This window comes from Equus asinus, chromosome 4 (assembly GCF_041296235.1).
Source record: "Equus asinus isolate D_3611 breed Donkey chromosome 4, EquAss-T2T_v2, whole genome shotgun sequence".
NCBI lineage: Eukaryota > Metazoa > Chordata > Mammalia > Perissodactyla > Equidae > Equus > Equus asinus.
Window position 1 is genome coordinate 27,460,235 of NC_091793.1, and position 6,534 is coordinate 27,466,768.

The window sequence follows — 6,534 nt, forward strand, 5'->3', positions numbered from 1 at the left end:
GCAAAAAACCAGGTCTCCTGACTTCCCCCCAAGCCCGCCATGCTTTGCTCCATCACCAGTGAACTTGCTCTCATCACTCTTGATCATCTGTAGCGGTCACCTAAGGGGTGTGCTGTCTGGCTTCACCTTTTTAGAAAGTGCCCATCCTCTCATGGGATCCTACTCCTGACTTCCTACGCTTACCTCGTTACTCCAAACACATCCCATCATTCTTTATGACAGTAACACGTGCTCAATCATATGAAATTCACTCTCCGCGCTGTATGAAATCCACACATGCACAATCTGCGGGAGCCGTCCTCTTGCACGACATGCTTTCTGGCAACCACCGATTGGTCCCCAGAGAGAGCAGCTGAACCAAGACAGGCCACTCAGAGTTCTTCCCTGAGAGTCTTGACAACAGAATGGAGAAAGGGAATCATCCTTGTCGGCTGTAAGCCGTGAAACTTGCCTGGTGTTAGGAGCCAGTCCACTGCAACAGAGACTGAATCTGAAATACGGAGAAGGAGAGTTAAGGGACGCAGAGAACCCCTGTTTCCAGCTTTTCTGAGGCCCGGCTTCATCTCTGGGCTTCCTGCAGCTTGAATGTTTAAGCCTCCCTTGGATTTTGTGAAACAGTACACTCTCCTTTGCACTTCAATTAATTGACTAAAGTGAGGTCTCTTCCCCCTGGTGACCCAAAGCCAGAGAACAACAGTGTAACCATATCCCCTCACCTTTGGCATCCACTTCTTTTATTAAATATATTTTACTATAGAAATCAGTGCATGTGAAGGAGCTATATTTAGTTCTAACTTCTAGATTAGGACAAGAGAACTGGGAAGTATATAATAAGTTACAGGCAAGGGTGGAAATAAAACAAGTTTTCTTAGTATTAATTTAGATTCTTTCCAAGAAACCATGATGCTGTAGATTAATTGGTATGAGTTACAGAGACCCAAAATAATATGCCTTAAATATGATGAAGGTTTAATTCTCTTGTGCATTGAAGCCCAGAAGTAGGCAGTCCAAGGCTAGTATGGTGGCTCTGCTCCATGAAGGCCTCAAGGACTCAAGCTCCTTCCAGCTTATTGCCTTCATTTTGCTCTTAGTTTTCTTATCTACAAAATTTAGATCTCAATATACTTGCCTCATGGCCCCATATGGCTGCTACAGTCCATGCCATCACATCTGCATTTCAGCCAGCAGGAAGGAGGAAAAGATGAAGAGGAGGAGGGAAAGATATGTGTCAGTTCCCCCTTAAGTAAGTTTCTCAGAAGCTGTCATATGACACTGAGCTTAAATCTCACTTGCCAGAACACAGTTATATGGCCATATCTAATTTGAAATGAGCCTGGGAAATATGGCCCAGACTCTGGGCAGCCATATGCACAACTACAAATTAGTAGTTCTCTAACCATGGAAGAAGAAGAGAACAGATATTAAAAAAGCAACATGCCCACCATTATTGTTATTGTTTTTACTTTTAACAGTTCTGCCATCTTTCTAGTGGTTACTCCAACTGTTGCCGAGTGGAAAGAGTGGTTTTCTCACAGCTCCTTCTTTTCCCACTGCCTTCTTTGCACACAACTAGTGTTTATGACTCCAAACTAGTAGTTTGCAGAGCTGGGGAGAGTAGAATGAACCTCACTTGGAGGTTGGGGCCAAATGGATCTGTTAGAGAACTCTGGAACAGTCTCCAGGGTTCAGTTTGTCTCTTCCCCAAAGATTTTTGGCCCTAACCATAGCCAGCCTGCTGGCTCCTAAGGGATGACAAGCCAGAAAGTGTGAATGACTCAGTTCCTACACATACGACTCCCACCCCCATTTTATTAGAGAAATATCTTCGGACTGACCTTCATAAGGGCAGGCCTGACCCATTCATCCTTCATTTATTTATTGAACACATAGTTTTTGGAGACAGGATAGTGGTTAAAAGGACTAGCCCTGGAGTCTAAGATCCTGATTTCAAATGCCAGACCTATAAGCCTGGGGAAATCACTTAACCTGTCTATGACTTGGTTTCCTTATCTGAAAACTATAGATTTATGTCCCTGCCTCATAGGATTTTTGAGAGATTGTGTCAGGTAACCCAGGGTCGAGCATATCAGAATAAGAACTCAATCAATGCCAACTATTTTATTAAGTGCCTACTATGTTCCAGGAGAGTGTAAGAGTGTGTGAAATACAAGAGTGAGTCCTTGCGGTTATGTGGATCCTGGAAACATAGGGCACCATGAGCTCGGGCCACTCTGCAGCCAGTGGGGACAATCAGCAGCAAAATCTGAACACTGAGGCTTTTCATGGCGCAGGCAGCAAGATCCCGGAGGGCACAAGGATGACGTGAAGCGACAATCCAGACTCCCTTTTCCCTGCCCTCATCCCTAAATAGATCACCCAAAGCATTTTTGTGTACTCTGTGTGTGTTATGTTTGGATGGTCCTCATTCCGTGCTCAGTTGGTCCTTTTACATCAGTTCTGCAAGTGACTTGCTGCCTCCTTGAAATACTAGCAGCTTCCAACAACATTGAAAACCACAGGAGGGAAGAAAGGAAGGGAGGGACAAGGGAGGGAGGGAGGAAAGGAGGGAGGGAGGGAGGGAGGAAGGAAGGTAAGAAGGAAGGGAGCAGGAAGAGGGAAGAGAGGAAAGAGGGAGGAGGGAGGAAGGCAGGCAGGGAGGGAGAAGAAACAAAACCAGTTGTGATTCTCATTGAAAAGACAATAACGATTTAACTTCCACACTGTCTTTTTAATACTTCTAAACAATTAACTACTTTAAAAATAAACTAATTTAGAATCTTGATGTATACTTTATTTTCTGCAGCTATGAGATTGGTTATATAAAAGTAATACATACTCATATAAAATTCAGACACTGAAAAGAAGTATAAAGTAAAAAGCAAATAGCACATACGTACATCCAGTAGAGTCACACCAAACACGTCTTTAATATGCTCAGAGGAAAGACAGACAGAAATGGAGAGAGACAGAGATAAATAATTCAGATAACGCAGGAAATCCCTCCATCCTTTCCCCTCAATGAACGTGTACTCGGAGGGAAGCCCAAGAAGAGAGACGTGGACCTGCTGTTCCCACAGGAACTGATACCGACTGAGGGACATTCTAGCATTTTACAACTGAGTGGATATTTTTCATGCAGCATGGCCCCAAAATACAGTCTAATAATTACTTTATCTCGTGCGCAATGAAAAAACAAGAAATTCGTTCCAATATTGGAAGAACACATTGAGAGATGAAGAAAATTGCATTATCTTTTATAGGTGATATTAGAGTTTTTCAAGGGTAATTTTGATCGTATGTATCTTTTGTTTCTTCTCATATTTTAGAACTAAATCCCAGAATAACATACAATCCCTTCATCCCTTCCTTCCCTCCCTCCCTCCTCTCTCCCACCTTCTTTCCCCCCTTCCTTTCTTCTTCCCTTTCTCCCATCATTCTTTCCTGAATATCAATGGGATAATACTGTGCATACTATTTGGCAGTTAGTTTTCACCTAATAAATATCTTGACGTATTTTTCCATCAGCATGGTGTAGTCTATAGAATTAAAATCTATTAAACCTGCCCCTGCTGACAGTACAAAAGTGTTGCAAAGTCTTGGCACACATATCTTTGTACATTTGCTCGAGTTTTTTGTAGAATAAGTTCCTTGAAGTGGATTGCTGGGTCAAAGGGTATGCACATTTTAATTTGCTAAATGGCCAGATTGCCTTCCAAATCTATACCAGTATATGCTCTGGTGTGTCTTCATTTTTATCTCCATGAGCAGTCACATGAAGGGTCTTACCTGTCTTATATTTTGCTTCGTTTTCTGGTAGAGTGAAGGTCACTCAAGGTCAGGGAAGGGGGGGCCAAGATGAGTTGTTAAACCAGACCTTGAAAAACGGCACGATTTTCAACCCAGAGAAACAGGCAAAGGGCGTTCCAGGTAGAGGCTGGGATATGAATTCAAAGAGGCTCGTGGGGCATGGCTGAGTGGTCCATTATCCCATGGCAAATGGTTAGCCATAAGGTGGTCTGGGCCCCAGCCCTCAGCAGGGCAGGCTCAGACTCTTGAAAAAAGTGTGCAAAAATAGAGAAATACAGGGGCCAGCCAGGTAGCACAGCGGTGAAGTTTGCACATTCTGCTTCGGCAGCCTGAGGTTTGCCAGTTCAGATCCCGGGTGTGGATCTATGCACCGCTTGGCAAGCCATGCTGTGGCAGGCGTCCCACACATAAAGTAGAGGAAGATGGGCACGGATGTTAGCTCAGGGCTAATCTTCCTCAAAAAAAAAAAAAAAAGAGAAATACACAGTTACATTCTAATGGGGGAAAATAGGCAATCAACAGAATGTAAAGCCACTATATGGCATGTTAGGTGGTGATAAGAGAATGTGCACGGGGAGGGGACAGGCTGCGGTTTTCAATAAGGTGATTGGGGAAGGCCTCATGAGAAGGTGATATTTAGCAAAGACTCGCAGGGAGTGAGGGAGTGAGCCTGGCAGATTTCTGTGGAAAGAGCATTCCAGGAGCGGGTACAGCAAGGACCAAGGCCCTAAGATGGGAGAGTCTGGGGAAATGGAGGAAGAGCAAGGAGGCCACGTGGCTAGAGCAGAGCGGGAGAGCACATGAGGGGGCCAAGTGAGAGCTGGGAGGCCAGATTCCCCAGGACTGGATGCCATAGGCTCTGTGGCCGGTGTAAGGTGTAGGCTGCTTTTCAGAGCAAGATGAGAAACCAGCTGGAGGTTTGGAGAAGAGGGGTGACATAGTCTGACTTCGATTTAAGGAGATCATTCTGGCTGAAAGGGAGATGAGGGCTAAAACGGGGTGGGGAGACCAGTTCAGAGGTAATGGCAGTAATCCAGGTGAGTGATGGCAATGACTCGGACCAAGGCAAGGCGGGGATGGTGGTGGGAAATGCTCAGATTCTGGATGTATTTCAAGGGCAGCGTCTTTAGGATTTGCCCATGGATTGGACATAGGTTGTGAAAGACAAGGTGGAGTCAGGACAACGCGAAGCTTGAGCTGAGAAACTGGAGGGTCTGAGCTGCCATCAACTGAGGCCGGAGCTGTTTGGGGCTGGGGGATATTTAAGGGCTCCGATGTGGATATGAAATGTGTGATTCCTCTTAGACACCCGAGTGGAGATGTCAAGTAGGCGGTCGGATATGTTCGAAGGAATTCAGGGAGAGGTCAGAGCTAGAAATATAAATAGATGAGTCATCAGCGTGTAGATAGTTTTAAGAGTCATTAGACTGGATGAGATCATTAAAGGAATGAGCTTGGACAGAAAAAGAGAAAAGGTTGGAGAACTGTCCCCTGGGACACTGCAATGTTACAAAGCCAGGAAGATGTGGAGGAACCTGCAATGGAGACTAAGGGAGGTGAACATGGGAAGCCAAGCGAAGCAAGAGTTTGAAGGAAGAGCAAGTGATTAAATACCACTGCTAAGTCAAGAAAGATGAGGGCTAAAACGCTACCACTTGACTTTCCCCTGAACACAATGTATTACTTTTAACCAAGTGCCGGTCCAGCCTCCTTGCCTTGGATGGAAATCACATGACTTAGCATATCATCCTCCATGTACCAACTGGATGGTTTAACTAGCAAAAGAGTATCTTATTTCCAAGTCCTAACATGGGATTCTTGACAGGAGGAAAAGCACATATTATGTTTGGAACACTAGACTAAGAAGGAATGGGGTCAGGCAACCTGGGTTCCAGTCTTGGCTTATACATTTGTGTCTTGGGTGACCTTGAGACCCCCTCGAGTTCTCAGCTTCTTCACGTGCAATGTGGTGGGTGGTGAACAGAGGCGGCTTGGCCAGGGGACCCCTGAGATGCTTTTCATATCCACTACTCAAGGCTAAAATTCAAAGACACCTCCCTCTCACTCAGTTAGGGCTGGCTACATAATTTTCAGGGTCCCTTGTTCAAAATGCAGGGGGAAAGTGCCATTAAAAATACTAAAGTAGGGGCCGGCCCTGTGGCCGAGTGGTTAAGTTCACGCGCTCTGCTTTGGTGGCCCAGGGTTTCGCCGGTTCGGATCCTGGGTGTGGACATGGCACCGCTCATCACGCCATGCTGAGGCGGTGTCCCACATGCCACAGCTAGAAGGACCCACAACTAAAATATATACAACTATGTACTGGGGGGATTTGGTGAGAAAAAGCAATTAAAATACTAAAGTATAAAGTTTTTTCCTTTCTTCCATAGTCTGACTCTCAACTTGCTGTGGTGTTTTTTATTTGCTACGTTTATTTGTCGTTCAAAGTACCAAAAGCAAATAAATAAATTTTTTAATTATTAGAATGAATTTTACCATTTCCTTTTATATTGTGCAATGCCAACTTTAAAAGCAAAACTGAGAGCATTTCATACGCAGAATCAACAAAATTACACAATTCATATTTCATAGCCAACACATGCACGTATATTTCCTTCTTACCAGAATAGTGGAAATGCAGCACAAAACTAACTCAGCTGTTTTATTTCGCTTCTTGATATGCGTGCATTCTACCAACATCCTCTACTTTGGGCTTACTGATGAGTAAGG

General features: G+C 44.6%; 1 protein-coding gene across 1 annotated transcript in view; it reads left to right on the forward strand.

Moving 5' to 3' along the window:
• The window catches only part of SYN3 (synapsin III), a 453,497-nt gene that overhangs the window by 321,790 nt on the left and 125,173 nt on the right, over nucleotides 1-6,534 (forward strand). The window lies entirely within an intron of this gene.